This window comes from Sus scrofa, chromosome 15, assembly GCF_000003025.6.
Source record: "Sus scrofa isolate TJ Tabasco breed Duroc chromosome 15, Sscrofa11.1, whole genome shotgun sequence".
Taxonomy (NCBI): domain Eukaryota; kingdom Metazoa; phylum Chordata; class Mammalia; order Artiodactyla; family Suidae; genus Sus; species Sus scrofa.
The window spans coordinates 130,390,539-130,406,249 of NC_010457.5; positions in this window are offsets into that span (position 1 = coordinate 130,390,539).

The following is a 15,711-nucleotide window of genomic DNA, read 5'->3' on the forward strand; positions in this document are numbered from 1 at the left end:
GTTGGGGGGGGGACACAATTTTTATATTGAAAGAGTGTTTGGGTTTAAGTGAAGGGCATTCAGATGATAAACCATGGGGTAAAAATGAACACTGCAGAATCAGAGAGACCAGGGGCCATCAAAGTGGGGGTCCATTCAGTTTCCCAAGTGTCCCAAGTGACTGGTCATTCCTGGGATCTGTGATTCTTCTGCGGTTGTGTTTACACATTGGCCTCTGGCAAGGGTGAAGTGTCTGCTTGTAATCTTTAGTGAAACGCAGACATCACCTCATTGGGTCTCATCAAAAGCAGAACTTGTCCTCCATTCATCTTTGTCAGGCAGCAGGAGCAGCCCGGCTGGGTCATCCAGGGCCACTGTCTCTCCCAATGGAGGCAAAGATTTCATCTTTCATTCTGCTAATTAGACATGAGCACATTTAGCCCCACAAGCTGGTGTCGCTCCCCCAAAGCCCAGAGCCTACCTTTGTATCATTTCTCATTGGGATCAGGGAATCTTGTGGGCTGTGGGGGGTAAATCTGGGGTTGGCTCTCGGGAGTATGGGTTGGGGGGAACGGGGGTGCTCAGAGGATACAGTCCTGGGCTCCACTATGACTGTCCATTATCCTCTTCGGAGATCCTTCTACTTTCAAAAAATGAGGCTCCTGCCAGAGACTCAAGCTTGCTGATTTCCTGGTCCCACGTTGCACCACTATCTCTACCATTCTCTGCCTCTCCCAAAGGGTGGCTTCTAGGATACTGAAATATCCAGGGTAAGAGTCCAGGGGGGCTGCCAGTCTGCAAGTCAGAGGAACTGTTTATCCTATGAGCAAAACCAACAGAGCTTTGCTTCGTCCTCCACTGAAAACTTCCCCCCAAGGCCGTGACAGACTGTTTTGGAAACTGCTAGAAGAAAGGATCTGTTCAACATTATTTACAGTTCAATAAACCATAGCATTCCCCTGGTCTAGCCAGTTTCCTAACTGACCAGACAAAACTCTGTAAAGCTTTTCTACCACTCAGCAAATACGGGCAGCTCACGGAAGGGTTGACCGTCCTCCAGCCCAGCCTCTGAGCCGCAGCACACAGGCACCGTCACCCTGAGTGACATGGGTACATCTGCAGCCACACTCAGTTCGGACTTTGTTGGGACAGGCTGGGAGGGACGTGCAGACCTGGGATGATGTGGAACTGAGACCCACATGGGTCAAAGAAACCAATGGACCCAAAGTGTGTCCAGATGACTTTCTACCCTACAGAGAAAGGATGCGAGTAATAGAAGCCTTCTTGGATTAAAACTGCACAGCACAGGGAGATATGTCCAATCTCTTGGGATAGAACATGATGGAAGATAGTTTGAGAAAAAGAATTTGTATGTATGTATGTATGACTGGGTCACTATGCTGTACAGCAGAAATTGACACAACGCTATAAAAACTTTAATAAAAAATTTAAATTAGAAAAAATAAGGGTTATAACAAACCTTATATAGATCAGTAATCTTACAGACAACTTTTCAAAAAAGGAATTTCATTCATGTGCTATGAGAGCAATACATAGCAGTTGTAACACTTGGATCAACTCAACGTGGTTGGTTCAAAGCCAAGCTTCTCAAAATTGAATGTGTATTCTAATCATCTGAGGATCTTGTTAAACAGTGCATTCCAACTGCAAGGTCTGGGGTGAGGCCTGAGATTCTGCATTTCAACGAGCTCCCAGGTGATGCAGATGGAGTTACAATGGGTCTAGTATGTAGGAGTCTCCCTCTATCCCCAACCCACGCAAGCCCATCTCCACAATATTTTTTTCAGGATATATTGTTCTATAACCTGCTTTCTTCACTAACTGTAGAAAATGAGTATCCCTCCAGGTTAACACCAAGAAAAAAAAAATTAACTCTTTCTTTTTACTACTTATGCAGAATTCCGTAGATGAAATACCGTAATGTATTCCCCTCACCTCTTACAGATGCAAAGTCAGGATGTTTCTAAGTTTGGAGCAATTTTAAGTCTCTCCCTATTCATCATCTCTGTTACTGAGCCAGAAGGAGACTTGGGTGATTAGCAAGCTCGCCTGGGCCCAACAACAAGTTCTGCTGTATTTCCCCAAGTAAGGAGATGTAGTGAACTCTGTCTCAGAATGAAATCATTGAGCTAAACTCCACAGCACACGGGAGCATAGATCCAGGGTGTGCTTCCTGAAAGTGATCTTGCTGTGAACCAGGTGGCCCATGACGCTATGGGATAAACATGAGTTCCCCTTCCTTTATTGTCAATTTGATGTGAACATTGTTAGAGGAAAAATAAGTTCTTGTTTTTATATTAATATATACACATGTGCAATAAAAAAGGAAGAAGAGCACAAAAGTCACAGGAATTTTTAAGATTAAATCATGACAGCTAAAAATACTGTTTTCTTGCTTGTGGCCAGCTGCTTTAGATCCTTTGAGATACAGTTCATGCTTCTCTGCACTTAGGAGCAGTTTGATGGATAATGTTGATGATGAGGCATTAACCTGGTTTCATGCCCCCGCCTTAGCTGAGAAAACTGAGGCTCAAGGTGATTGACCAGCCCACAATACTGGATTAAAGTAAACAGATTATTAAAGGAGACTTGATGGCTATGATGAAAACTACATGAAGCTTTGCAAAACTAAAAGCAGTTTAGAAGTCACTGTTTTAGCCCAGTGGCTGTCAGCCCTTTCTGCATATTAAAATCTCCAATGTTTGGGCCCAATCAAAACAAATTAAATTAAAATTTCTTAAGGTGGGACCCAGGCATTAGTATTTGCAGAAATCCTCAGGTGATTCCAGTGTGGAACCTCCCAGATCTAGCAAATAAAAGTACAGGAAGCGACTCACAGATTTCAAAACCAATCTTATGATTACCATAGATGAAACCATTAAGGGGAGGGAAGAATTGGGAGGGTGGAAATAGGATATACACACTACTGTGTAGATAGATGGTTAATGAGAACTTACTGTATAGCGCAGGAAAACCTGCTCAATAGTTTGAAACAACCTATATGGGAAAAAAGAATGGATATAGGCATATGTAGAACTGATTCACTTTGCTGTACACCAGAAACTAATACAACATTGTAATTCATCTATGTAGAGTTAAAAATTTTTTTTAAAAAAGTATAGCTTCCTGCTGAATGGCATTGAGAACTATGTCTAGATACTCATGTTGCAACAGAAGAAAGGGTGGGGGAAAGACTGTAATTGTAATGTATACATGTAAGGATAACCTGACCCCCTTGCTGTACAGTGGGAAAAAAAAAAAGTATAGCCTAGTTAAATTTGAATTTCGGATAACTAATAAATTTGTTTAGCCTAAGCATGTTCCAAATATTGCCTGAGATATACTTTTACTAAAGAGTTATTTGTCATTTATTTAAATTCAGACTTGACTGGGCATCCTGAATTTCATCCAGCCACCCTAGTGCAGCCAAGTTTGAGAGCTAAGCTTTAGGGAAAGTCTCTAACTCTCTTCAAGGTCAAGGTGCCAAGCTCTGTGCCCTGATAGGAACCTCTCAATCCCAAATTTGTCCAGGTTCAGGTAGGTTCAGGAGATAGGCAGGTGGCATTTTTTGGATCATGAGTCCTCTGGGCCTGACACTTATGACTTCTGGTGGCAATTTGAAGAAAGAAGCAAGATGCTATTTATTAAGAGAAAGTGAAGCAAGAGAAGCAGGTGGTAGGTATGACTGGTTTCTAAAGCTCTGCTGTGTGTAACCCACAGTTTGCCAGAACACCCTTTGGCTCCCCACACATATTCACAAGGTAAATAGTTGAGCCCATGACCAGACCCCAGTCAAAGGCTTAAATGCTCCCAACAGTAGCAAGTCCCTTCCCATAAACATAATTTCCTTCACTCGGGGTCATGAGCAGCTTGGCATCTTCCAAAAGTGATAGATAGGTTCCTGCCGCAACTCCCACCTCAACCCACTAGTTTCTTATCTCCCAGAACAGGTGAGCAGGAACTTGAGAAATCCTATCCACTTTTGCAAAAGTCCCTCAAAATTTAAGATTCACACAAATCAGCAAGAAACAAAATTCTTGTGTCCCGTCCCAGTCAGAACAGCAAACACCAAAATGGTGAGAAAAGAAAGACCAGCCTTGGGGCCAGTTGCCTTCACCCTGGAACGAGGGCCCATATGCCAGTTAAAATGCTGACAAGAGGCCCTGGGAAGCTCCTTGGCCAGTAGCCCCCAGTTGGTGGCTTGATTTCAGCTCTGGATGTGCAGGAATGGTCTAAGACAGTCAGCCACTAAGTTGGACTTCTCAGAACTCAAGAACTTCTAGACCCATCTGCAATTTGTTAACTGGGAACTTATTACAGGAAAGATTCCTGCAAGCTGCCCAGTTTGCAAAAGTACCAATGTCCTGTCACCCAAACTCATGGTCCCACAAGCAGACAGTCCTTCCCAGCCCACATTTTCCTGTTTCGCGACCCATTCCCTTTGGTTTTTAACCTGTAAATGGTACCCATGGAAAATAAGGAACTTGGTTCTACATGTTCAAACCAAGACCAAGTCCCATTCAAACAAACCCCAAATCCAAGACAAGCAATGTGTGGGCGAGGGGAGGAAAAATGATGACAGGGATTTTCGGAAGAGCACATGTGAAGGAAGTGGGAAGGAATGCTGGCTTTCCTTCACCCAGGGAGCGAGCGGATGCCTCACCAGCCAGGATTTCCAGCCGGTGCTCAGAGATTTCAGCCTCCCACCCGAGACACACACAACCAATTAGCCCTTGTCTTGACTCCCTCCTGGCGCTCCAGATGGCCTCTGCCAGGACCTCTCCGTGGTCTTGCCCCAAACATGATTGATTACAGCCCAGAAAACTCTTAAAGAAGCTTGTCACTTCTGCAGTTAAGACTGTGAAACCTCATTTCTTCACTCAGATCCCTTCTGATCCTCGGAATCCGCAAAATACTTCCTGGGGCAAATCCCATCCCATTAGGATGCCTGAGTTCCCTGGCGGTTCTCAGTGGTCACAATGACTCATGTGGCAGCCGTCCACCCACAGGCCTCCATGGGTGAGGAGACCATCTGGCCACCAGGCACAGCGCATACAGCACCAGGACGCCCTGGCCCGGATGCTCCTGGAGGGTCTATGAGATAGGTACCAAGTCCCAGGGGCACAGGCTCCTCTGGCTCCATTGCCTGCTTAGCTGGTTCACTCCTCAAATGTGTCTTGAGCTCCTCATGTATTCTGATGAATTTTGGACCCTACACCCAGCAGTGGGGCCACCAAATGATAGATTTTCCGCCTCAAGAGATAAGGCCATTGTAAGAAATTTCATCTTCTTACCCAAGGCCACATCCAGTGATCTGACAAGAGGGAATCCTCAGAGAAACCAATGAAGATTTATGTACAGAGAAGATCACCAGAGTTTTACTGACAAGAGTGACAAGCTGGAAGTAACTGGAAGGTCCAATAATAAAATATGATTATGATTGCAGAGAATACGAAGAGATGTCTTTACTCCCATGTCCACGGCAGAATTATTCATGATGACCAGGATATGGAAATGATCTCATGTCCTTCAGTGGACAGCTGGATAAAGAAGATGAGGTATATATACACAAAGGAATATTACTCACCCATAAAAAGAAGGAACTCCTGTCACCTGGGTCAGTATGGACGGAACTTGATGGCCCTGTGCTAAGTGAAATAACCAGAGAGAGAGACAGAGGCTGCAGAGTATCACTGATGTGTGGAACTGGAACTGGGGGAGTAGATCCAGGCAGATGGGGATCAAAGAGTCCGAACTTTTTGTTATAAGATGAAGAAGATCTGAGGATCTTGTGTACAGCATGGTGATTATAGGTAATTAATGCAGTATTGTATACTTGAAATTTGCTGAGAGCAGATCTTAACTGTTTGCACTGCACACAAAAAAGAGTTACCTGTGTAAGGCGAGGGATGTGTTAATTATCTTGATACTGTAATCACTTTATATATGTGTGTGTGTATAGATACATGCATATACACACATATAGCATGTCGCATACTTTATGTATGATTATATTTGTCAATTATTCCTCAATAAACTTGGAAAAAGGGGTTTTTTTAGTTTTTAGAGAGTAACCATTTGATAGGCTATTATGTAGCATTCACTCATTCACTCATTCATTTATTCATTCAACAAACATTCATTGGGTACCCACCCTGCACCTTTCTGAACTGAAGGCCCTGAGGAGACAGGTCTGAGGGAAAGAGAGGAGGCCCCTGCTTTCCCACAACTTCTCCTTCAGGGTGATGTATGTGTGTATTTGTATATTTCATAGTAATTAGAGCTTGGAGAATAGCAAGTGGAAAAGTTATGGAGAGAGCGACAGGGGCGTCTCTTTAATACAAGTCATGGCTGGTCTTCCTGGGATAGAAATATTTGAAAGAACTTTTAAAATTTATGTTTAATGAAGGAAAAATGCTCCTGAAAAGTGTTAAATTATAAATAAACAGGTTTGGGAATTCCTAGTGTGGCTCTGCCGTTTAAGAACCCAACGTCGTATCCATGAGGATGTGGGTTCAACCCCTGGCCTCGCTCAGTGGGTTAAGGATCCAGTGTTGCTGTGTGCTGTGGTGTAGGCTGGGAGCTGCAGCTCTGATTCCACTCCTAGCCCCAGGAAATTCCATAAGCTAAAATTACGGCCCTAAAAAGAACCATTAAAAAATTTTTTTGAAAAGAGCTTTGGAGTTCTGCTGTGGTGCAAATGGGATCTGAGTCATCTCAGCAGCGCCAGGATGCAGGTGTGATTCCCGGCCAGGCACATCACATTAAAGAATCCGGTGTTGCCACAGCTGAGATGTAGGTAGCAATTGCAGCTCTGACCTGTTCCTTGGCCCGTGAACTCCATATGCTGTGGGACAGCCAAAAAAGAAAAGAAAAAATAAATAAAAACTGGGCATCTGTAAGATTCTAGTATCGTTCTTAAAATATCTATGCACTAGACACACATACACATGCATGCACCAAACCAAAGCCTAGGAAAGCAGTGAAATAACCCCAGCACGCCCGCCCTTCTGGTCCCCCTGACCCCGGAGGTCTCCCCTGCACCAAATACCTGCTCTCCGTGCCCTAGTCTCTGCAGGCAGCACACCCAGCTAGAGTGTGTCCTAGGAGGGCTTGCTTCTTTGGGGGGCCCAGCAGGAACCTAATGCCTCCCTCTCATCATGGTTCTTTAATTTGACTCACCGATGTTTCATCCTTAATCTTGGGCACAAGCCAACTAAACCAAACTCCACAGAAAGTTTCCTGAAGCTGGAGTTCCCACTGTGGTGCAGCGGAAATGAATCCAACTACTGTCCATGCGGATGTGGGTTTGAGCCCTGACCTTGCTCAGTGGGTTAAGGATCCTGGGGTTGTGACTGTGGTGTAGGCTGGCTGCTGTAGCTCCTATTCCACCCCTAGCTCCTGTTCGACCCCTAGTGTGGGAATGTGTGGCCGCAAGTGTGGCCCTAAAAGATAGTTTCTGGAAGCTGCATCCTGCCCCTCCCGGCCCATCTGTTGTACCATGAACCTTCCAAGTTAATCTCAGGGCTCTGCTGCCCCTCAAGCAGAAGAGAGGGTGGACCTCACAGGTCCTGTGATGTCACCATCGCACTTGATATGTTGCTGCTTTTACAAAAGAAAAATGGCCTTCGTTGTTTTTTTTCTTTCCTTCTTGTTCTTTTTTATTCTCTGTCTCATTGCCCTTAACCCATTTGGCCACAGCAGGAACGCCTAGCCTCCCTTGTTATTTTGCATTGACTTAGCTCTTCCCTGAGGAGTGAACTGGAATTTCTCTGTCTTTGACATTTGGATTTCTTCTGTAAATCATCCATGTCCTTTCCCCTACTGCTCTATTGAATTTTAGGACTTTTCCTATTGACTCTCCTAAGCTGTTTATATAAAAAGAACATTATTGGTGCTCCGAAGACCTTCTGCAGGGTAGGCCATAGAAGAAGACACAAAGGGAAAGATGAAGTTTTGGGGTAACATGTAAAGCATTCTGCATCTTACTGGAAACGCCCCAACAATGGAAATGCAAATAGGTTTGGAAAATACATTCATCGAAGGCAATTCTTTTAAAGGACTTGTGTCTCTCCTAGCGACACACGGGGAATTTCTGTACATTTGGGACAATAAACAGAAACCAGATCTTAGAACTCAAAGATCTGGAAGGACACGGAGAAGCAGGGAGGTGACGTGCCAGGCGCTGGCCCTCACGGCAGGGGAGCTACAGCACAACCACCACGAGGTCTCCTTGATGAACAAAACAACATTCCCGAAAGAAGGGGAAGTGGCCCAATAGTAGTGTCTGCATTCTTCGCTCTCTAGAAACCTCAAAACAGGATGCTCTGGCCACAGTGGCTTAACACGTCTGCGTTGCTGCCAGAGTAGAAATCACGTGGGGAAAGCCTCGCAACTTCAATAATGGACTTGTATTGACCAAGAGCTATTAGGCTCCCTACTGAAAACAGAAGGTCTGCCTGGGAGGATGTTGTATGGTCACAGAGGATTAGCCCAGGACAGAAGCCCTCATCAAGGACCCTCAGACAAGTTTCAAGCTCTCCCCTTGGTGAAGGGTCTGTAAATCTTGACTTAGGAATAGGAGGCCTTCTAAAAAGCACTATTTTTTATGGCTGCACTCACAGCATATGGAAGTCCCCAGACCAGGGATTGAATGTGAGCCATGGCTGCAACCTACACAGTTGCAGCAATGCCAGATCCTTTAATTTGCTGAGCCAGGCCAGGGATCAAACCCATGCCTCTGCAGTGACCTGAGCATCTGCAGTCTGATTCTTAAACCACTGGGCCACAGTGGGAACTCCTAAGAGGTCTTTTTAATTAGCAGAGCTTAAGAATAGGAATCTGAAGACAAAAGGTCAGTTCCCTGAATAACCTGGATTTTTGGACCAATTGGAGCTGGCTGGCTAACAAGGAAAATGACTCCCGGGAAGTCATCCCCATTTTGAGGCGTTCTCTGGAGGCACCACTGAATGCTGGGATCCTTCTGAGTATGCACACTACTCGAGTTTCCCATCGCTGTTCTGGGAAGTAAGAGCCAAGCACGGAGCAAAAGCAAGATGGTGGTCGATGTTCACAGCAGCTTTATCCATTCACGATAGCCAAACATGGAAGCAACCTAAGTGTTCACCAACAGATGTATGGAGGAGTTACTAATGTGGCTCAGCGGATTAAGAACCCAACATAGTCTCCATAAGGATTCGGGTTCAATCCCTGGCCTCACTAGTGGGTTAAGATCTGGCATTGCCACAATCTTTGGTGTAGGTCAGAGATGCAGCTCCAATCCAGCATGGCTATAGCTGTGGCATAGACGGAAGCTGCAGCTCTAATTTAGCCTGAGAATTTCCATATGCCACAGGTACAGCCCTAAAAAAGGAAAAAAAAAAAAAAAAAACACACAACTGATGCCTGGGTAAAGAAGATGTGGTCCATGTGTGCCGAGACCAGCTCAGCAGGATGGGGCTGAAGAACGGGTGCTGTGGAACTTAAGGAAAAAAAGTTAACGTAAAACAAGACACAGAGACATTTATCTTAAGTAAAGGTGGGAACCGGGGGACTCCAGGTCTGAGGGACCAAGAGCCCTGCCTCAAGAAACCACACTGCTTTTATTGCGCTCAAGGGAAAAGGGGGTTATAGGTGCAGGATATAGGTTTTTTAAATTATTTTATAAGTTCTTTTATTATTTTAAAAGTCACTTAGCTGGTAGATGGTTAAACTTTTACTCTAAACTTTAGGCATTTAAGAATCATTTTCATTTGAGTGAGCTGTCTCTGCACAGCATTTCAGAGAATCCTCACTGTGCTTCTGCAAAGGCATGCCTTTAGGTCTTTGTTCTTAAGTCATTTACAATCACCGTGACTGTTTCTCAAACAGGAAGACTGGACAAAGTAAGGAAGGGCAAGATGGAGTTTTCAGCAAAGAGGCTAAGAAATATTATAAAAACATGTCTCGCAACACATATGCACAAGGGATTACTCCTCAGCCATACAAATGATGACATTATGCCACTTGCAGCAACAAGGATGGACCTGGAGGGCATGATGCTAAGTGAGATAAATTAGACAGAGAAAGACAAAGACTCTATGATATCACTAGCATGTAGAATCAAAAAAAAATACCCCAGGCGAGTGACTATAAAACAAAAAAGAAGCAGACTCACAGACACAGAGAACAAATTACAGGTTACTAGTGGGGAGAGGGAAGCAGAGAAGGGCAGTGTAAGTGGAAGAAGAAAAAAGGGTTCTTATGGGATCATGCAAAATCGTGTTTGTGAAACTCTGAAAATTGAAAGGACGATAGAATTTGAAGAATCTTTTCTTCAATTTTTTAAAAAAGGGGGTAAGATGGGAGAGCAATGGCCCCCAGCAACTCATATTTAATGAGTAGCTTAAAAATGACCCAGTTCCAGGGCAAGGCTCAGAGAAGCCTGGTGGAGCAGAGTTCGCATGCACATCTGATTGCCAGATACCCCCTCTCCATCCTCCGGTCCATGGTTTGGTCAGCCCATTACCATCACTAAGAGGTGCCAAACCCAAGGCAAGCAGCCTTGCTTCTGCCAACTTCCCTAGGTCCATTTCAGGACCTGAGATTAGTTATTTCAGTTTGAGAGCATTTTGAACAGGAAGTTAGGTTTTTTTGGTTTTTGTTTGTTTGCTTGCTTTTTCTTTTTAGGTCTGCACCTGCGGCATAAGGAAGTTTCCAGGCTAGAGGCTGAATCGGAGCTGCAGCTGCAGCTGCAGGCCACAGCCACAGCCACAGTGATGCCAGATCTGAGCTGCTTCTGTCACCTACACCACAGCTCACAGCAACTCCAGATCCCTGACCCACTGAGTGAGGCCAGGGATCCATCCCACATCCTCATGGACATGAGCCGGATTGTTTCTCACTTCACCACAATGGGAACAGCCAAGATCTATTTTTTTAATGCAAACAAATGAGGTACAATGCAGAGAATAAAATTCTGAGGTCCTTGGAAACTGGAAGATCAGCATTTTTTTCTGCCACAACTAGATTTAAATGTGCAACTGTGCATGAAAAAAAAATTTCTCTCTTCTGTTGAAGCTAGCTCTGGCCACTTGCAAGTCCATGCAAGTATGAGATGACCTTTAAAACTGCAGAGGGAAGTGCCCTGGTGGCCTAATGGGTTAAGGATCAGGAATGTCACTTCCGTAGCTTGAGTCACTGCTGTGGCACTAGTTTGATCCCTGGTCCAGGAACTTCTGTATGCTGTGGGCTTGGCCAAAAACAAAACAAACAAACAAAAAATAAAGCAATCATATTTTTATTTTTATTTTTTTTAAAGAGGAGTTCCGTCATGGCTCAGTGGTTAACAAATCCGACTAGGAAACATGAGGTTTCGGGTCTGATCCCTGGCCTTTCTCAGTTGGTTAAGGATCCAGCGTTGCTGTGAGCTGTGGGGTAGGTCACAGATGCAGCTCCGATCCCGAGCTGCTGTGGCTCTGACGTAGGCCGGTGGCTACAGCTCCGATTAGACCCCTAGCCTGGGAACCTCCATATGCCGCGGGAGCAGCCTTAGAAAGGGCAAAAAGACAAAAAATACATAATAATAATAATAATGTTAAAAAAAGAAAAGAAATAGGGAGTTCCCACTGTGGCTCAGTGGTAAGGAAACCAGCTAGTACCCATGAGGACGAGGGTTCAATCCCTGGCCTCGCTCAGTGTAGGTCTCAGACACGGCTTGGATCCTGCGTGGCTGTGGCTGTGGTGTGGGCCGGTGGCTACAGCTCCCATTGGACCCCTAGACCAGGAACTTCCACATGCCACACAAGCGGCCTGAAACAAAGACAAGAAGACAAAAGAAAAAAATACATCAAAAAGAAGAGAAGAGCAACCAACTCACTTGTACAATAACCTTCAATTTAGCCTTACTTAGGAATACCGACTACCTCCAAATTAGATGATTCCACATCTGAAACTGTTTGGATCACAGTTCTTATTCTGTGACATGCATTTCTCACCACTAATGTCTAAGACTGTTCAAGAGTTAAGGTTCATCCATTTGCAGCACACCTAAAAATCCGCATCTGGCATAAAACATGGGAGTCAGGTCCCTGGTGGCCTGATTTGAGGATAGGAAGCCTTTCCGCATGAATATCCTCCTGTGCTGAAAGCTTTCTGCCCTTAATCCCCTGCGTTCACAGCTGAGACACCGGCGTGTTGCCTTAAGCTGAGCTGTACTAACGTGTCCATGTGGTGAACAAGCAAAGTTATGTAAAGCAACCCCTTCTGGAGCCAGTTCCTGCTCTCCTCACACACCCGCCCTGGTCTTCTGTGCACACGGCTGACCTTGGCATTGTCAGTGGAGACAAGTGCCTGTTGGGAAGAATAATGAGATCCTCTGCATGAAGTGTGTACGAAGTGCCAGGAAAAGCGATGCTCGTGCTTCCAGTTACATGAACTCACCTTCTGCTCCCTTTCTAAGAAACGATTTAAAGTTTTATTCAATTACGGTTTTTGTTTGTTGTCTTTTTAGGGCCACACCCACGGCATATGGAAGTTCCCAGGCTAGAGGTCAAATTGGAGCCACAGCTGCCGGCCTACACCACAGGATCAAAACCGCATCTGCAACCTACACCACAGTTTATGGCAACACCGGATCCTTAACCCACGGAGCAAGGCCAGGAATCGAACCCACATACTCATGAGTACTAATCAGGTTTGTTACCGCTAAGCCGCAATGGGAAGACCCTATTCGATGAGAGTTGATTTACAATGTCATGATAATTTCTGCTGTACAACAAAGTGATTCGGTTACACATGTACACACATCTATTCCACTTTCTGCTCCTTAATAGCCCTTGTTCCCCAAGATGATTTGGGAAAATCATCTTCCAGTCTTCTAGGGTCTCACTTGGCTCATCTGGACAGTGAAGGTTGAATGGAGTAATTTTTAAAATTTTTTTATTTTTAGGGCCGCACCTGTGGCATATGGAGGTTCCCAGCCTATGGGTCTAATTGGAGCTGCAGCCACCAGCCTATGCCACTGCCACAGCAATGCCAGATCCTTAACCTACTGAGCGAGGCCAGGGATCAAACCTGCAACCTCATGTTTCCTAGTCGGATTCGTTAACCACTGAGCCATGACGGGAACTCCATGGAATAATTTTTTTTTTTTTTCCGCTGTATAGCATGGGGACAAAGTTACACATACATGTATATATATTTTTCCTCCCATTGTTGTGTTGCGATGTATCTAGACTTAGTTTTCAATGCTACACAGCAGGATCTCATTGTAAATCCATTCCAAGAGCAATAATTTGCATCCGTTAACCCCAAGCTCCAGATCCCTCCCACTCCCTCCCTCTCCCCCCAGGCAGCCACAAGTCTATTCTCCAAGTCCATGATTTTCTTTTCTGTGGAAAGGTTCATTTGTGTTGTATATTAGATTCCAGTCATAAGTGATATCATATGTTATTTGCCTTTCTCTTTCTGATTTATTTCACTCAGTATGAGAGTCTCTAGTTCCATCCATGTGGTTGCCAATGGCATTATGTTGTTCTTTTTTATGGCTTAGTAGTATTCCATTGTGTATATATACCACATCTTCCGAATCCAATCGTCTGTTGATGGACATTTGGGTTGTTTCCATGTCTTGGCTATTGCGAATAGAGCTGCAATGAACATGCAGGTGCATGTGTATTTTTTAAGGAAAGTTTTGTCTGGATAGATGCCCAAGAGTGGGATTGTTGGGCCATATGGTAGTTCTATGTATAGATTTCTAAGGTACTTCCATACTGTTCTCCATAGTGGCTGTACCAGCTTACATTCCCACCAACAGTGCGGGAGGGTTCCCTTTTCTCCACAGAGTAATTTTCAAACACACTTCACCTCTCAACTACAGAGAGCCTGAGTCAGTATGTGAAGTTTGGCTGTGTCTCTGAAAGTGCCTCCTTATCTACTGCTGGCCTCACATGGCCCAGAGTCATTGGCCAGCAGCAGCTCAGGAGGGCGGTTGAGAAGACAACAGGCAGGGTGTTAAATCCATTAAATCCACCTGCCCCAGAGGAAGCCTCACTTCTAAGCACAAAGCTCAGAGCCAACTCCTTTCCTTCATCTTCTGAACTGAGACTCCAAGGGGAGCTTTTCTGCACCCATTACTGTTAAAAGATATGGACGGATCATCCCCGGAGAATCTCATGATATGCAGGATTTTGAGCAGTTCCTGGTTCTCCTCCCCTCGCAAACTTGAAAAGCTATTAGGGAAGGGCATACTGGCACATAGTAGGCATTTAATAAGTACTTGCTGAATTAACAGAGGTCTAATGAGTTAATGATGGGTAGGTGGGTGTGTGGGTGAATGGATGGAGGGAAGGAGGGAAAGAAGGATGGATAGATGGATGAGTGGATAGAGATTATGAACAAGAGCTCTGGTTCCATGTCTTGAAAACTGTGGGACTTGTGGAAAGCTATTTGAACTCTCTAGGACTTAGTTCCTATATCTTCAATGGTAGGAATAAAAGTTCCTACCACAATGGATGATTGTGACGATTAAAGGAGATAGTTTTGATAGACTAATCAGCACTTTAGCCAGCTACTTTTATTAGAATATTGAATGCAAGTCATCATATTGCAAAGCAAACGTTGAAACACTCTAAATCATGAAAAAAAAAAAAGACATTCAATACTTTATAATTAGTAGCTCTTTACTGGCTCCACACCCTAGACCAATCAGGAGATGCCGGCGGGTCAGGAGAGGTGTGTGAGAACACCACCTGTGCAGCCCAGGCTGGGTAGACTTGTAACACGAATGGATGGAATGAATTGAATGCGCAGGAGAATGAATGGACAGATGAGACAATGAAAAGGAATGACAGATTGTCTCATTCAGTGGTTCTCAACCAGGAACGATTTTGTCTCCCAGAGGATATTTGACAATATTAAGAAATATTTTTTGGTTGCCACACCTGGCAGGTGCTACTGGCATTTGGTAGGTGGAGGTGAGGGATGCTGCTAAACATCCTATAACACACAGGACAGCCCCACATCCAAGAAAATCCAGACCAAAATATGAATGGTGCTGAGTTTGAGAAGCCCTGACTACGTAATCGGTTTGAAAACTCTACTTCTCCATAGAATGTCAGTGTTTATGTCTTTGTGTGTGTGTGTGTGTGTGTGTGTGTGTGTGTGTGTGTGTGTGTGTGTGTGTTTGTGTGTTGGGTCCTCTGCCTAAAATCAGCCTGATCTAAGGACCACTTTGATGTTTATTAGATCCTTTATGTCCTTAAGGGAGGTACATCCACTTCACTAAAGAAAGATTGTGCCATGCTGGGTTAAATTGAAATTCCCCATGGACGTCGCATTTCCAAAAGATGGAAGGAGTCACTTGGCTGCAATGTAAGAAAACCACAATATCAGAATTTCAAGTAGTTAAGGGAACTTTTGACTTGGGAAAGGGGGAAATGGCCTTATTAAAAAATGATTTGACCTTGGAGTGTTTTCCACATGGATTAGTTTAATAATAAGAGGATTTCAATTCTGCAGACATCCTATGTGGCAATTTGGAGATTTTTCAAATAAGCCAAAAGAAAGACAACAATTGGTTGTCTATTGGTCTCTATCGCCACAGAGGAGCCTTGGAATTTGTCTGTGGGTTGAATTTTAAGCTGTGGATTAGAAAATTGTAATAACTAGCATGGAAATTTATCCAAGAAAACCTGATCCAATCCAGAAATGGGATTTATGACGTACTCAGTG